This window comes from Akebia trifoliata, chromosome 1, assembly GCF_017979445.1.
Source record: "Akebia trifoliata isolate Shusen 1 chromosome 1, ASM1797944v1, whole genome shotgun sequence".
Taxonomy (NCBI): domain Eukaryota; kingdom Viridiplantae; phylum Streptophyta; class Magnoliopsida; order Ranunculales; family Lardizabalaceae; genus Akebia; species Akebia trifoliata.
Window position 1 is genome coordinate 25,290,161 of NC_141375.1, and position 2,665 is coordinate 25,292,825.

The window sequence follows — 2,665 nt, forward strand, 5'->3', positions numbered from 1 at the left end:
AGTTATAAATGTTGCAATGAATTAAAAATTTTGAGGATATAGTCTTTAAGGTGTGAGCAATTTCGTTATATAATGGATCGGCCAAGACGAAGTCTTATAAGAGATTTAATTAATAAATGTTACAATCACAAAATCTTATATCAAATGACGTAATTTAAATTCTTAAAAGTTCATTTAAATTAGAGTCAATTAGCATACTCTCTTTGTATTTTGGTAAATATTAGAGATATCATCTCATGTGTTTCTATTCGACGACATTCTCTTTGATCTTGGTCTTCTCTTATTCAACAATTATAGTTTGCCCATGCCGCTTAGCATTAAATGGGTAAAAGAGGAAATATAGTAAAGTTAGAGAGGTATTTTTTAAAAATGGGGTAGAAAAAAAATTATAATTTGAAAGAGATTATTTGGGTGGGAATAGTAATAAAATAAGATAGTGTGGACCCCACGTTATTGTAACTAGAGTGGATTGTTTATATCTCGTAATTGTAGTTGGAATGAAACCCACCGTTGTGTTATATTTTATATAAATGTAAATTAACTTAGATGCCTTCATCTTCAACAGATAAAAAAAAATTCTTAATTTTTCTCTCAAGAATCTCTTATCTTTAGGTTCCATGTTAAATTTCTTTTACTCGATCCAGCTTCATTTTCAATCTTGCCTTAACCTTTTGTAAATGAACTTTTATTTTTTTACCAATTCTATTGGTTTTGATTTCCCAAAATCTTTTTTATCTTGCCTATTTGAAGGTTAAAGAAGATAAAATCTTAACATTGAAGAAGAGGGCAAAATTTTTACCTAGTAAATTTAGAGAATAAACAAAAATCAATGTTTGAATTAGAGATTAAAGATGAGGACATTTAGATAAATTTTTTTTTTTTGCTAACCGAGTGTCCGGGCCAGTTTGCGTGCTACGACTAATCTCGAGGAGGATTACCACAACAACCCACCACCATGATCCCCCAGTTAAATCATGAGAAAAATCCCAGAGGGGAATCGAACCCATGACATGCGCCTGACCCACACTTCACGTGCTTCTCCTTACTAGTTAGACAACTCATGGGTGGGTTCATTTAAATAATTTTCTATTGATCTATCAGAAAATAACAAGTTTAAGGGGATGAATTATTATTTTGAAACACATATGGTATCTCAAATATTCACTAAAATGTAGATGGATAGGTCCAAATCACAAAATCTTACATCGAATGACATAAATTTGGCAAGAAAAGAATTTATCTCACCCCAAAATTTGAATCTTAATAAACATTTGTTTTTATTATTATTTATAAGTATAACTTTTCTTAATGAGAGGACAAGGAGTCCTTGAAAGGAACAAGCCAAAAAAAACAAAACCAAAAGAGAAAACATAGTAAGTACTTCTTAGTCAAAGTTTCCTATCCAAAAATAAAATCTTAAAAGAAAACCTCACGAAACTCTTTAAATTACTTGCACCAAAGAAGATAATATCTTGCAATGAACTTTCCTTCCTGTTGAAAGTTTGGGAGTTCCTTTCTTTCCATAAGTCCAAACAAATTGCAAAGGGAATTAAAGATCTCTTTATCGATTTCTACAAAAAATCTCAAATCTGAGAGTTTTCCCATATCAAGACCTCTTGATGATTAAGTTAGTAAGAAATTAAGAAGAATGATGAATTGTAGATTGAGGCAAAAATTCTTTACCTATGGTTGAGATTTGTTATTTATAGAGTTTGAGAGTCCTCATATTGATAACTTTTTCATGAAAATCTTCTAAATATCTCAGTATCCATTTTGGATTAAGATATTTCTAATGGGGGTGGAGCCAGGATTTTGCCCATATAGGGGCAACCAAGAGTAGAAAAATGTTTCTAAGGACAATTAAAGTGAAAAAAAAAAAAAGTTGTAGGGGCAACTAAGAGTGTAATTTTTTTTTTTGTGGGGTAATTATAGCAGATTTTTCTATCCGCCACTAAACCTATCGCAAGTGCCCCCACCGTAAATCCGTCCTTGCTTTCTAATGCTATCTTTATTGATTTCGGGTCACATTAGAAATCTGTATAATAATAATTATTTATTAATTTGATTAGAATGCTACTTAAATTAGAATCCCGAGATCTCATAGGATCTTTCGTTAAGATATTCCAAGATCTTCTTACTATTTTTTTGATTTATCCTTAATAAGCTAATCACTTAGTCATGTTTTACTAAGTACTTTAGATTTTGTCACGTGTCATTTAACTTGAATTTTTTCAAGAATTTTACTAAATAAATACGTGGACGTCTTGACTAAATTAATCATTCATTGAATTAGTTTATTGACTTTAATGATATAACACGTGTCTTTCCTAACTTAGGTTTTTATTTATTTTAGTGGCCCCATTCAATGCATTTTACTGATTCACGACACATAATGTAATTATACACTCACTAATTTACATTCTTAAAAATCATTAAAAAGGTTACTAACTCTCAATCTTCCCATGAATTCATCTTATCTTATAGGTTTGTTGATTAAAACTTAAAAAGAGGAAGGAATATTTAGGCCTTTATGTATTCAAAATAGGGGTAAGGTATTTAGGGTTTTTTTTTTTTTTTTTTTTTTTTAAACTTTTTAGTGGAAAAGCAAACCGCTTTAAAATAAATAAGCACTTACCACAATAGTAAACGTCACTCGAACTAATAA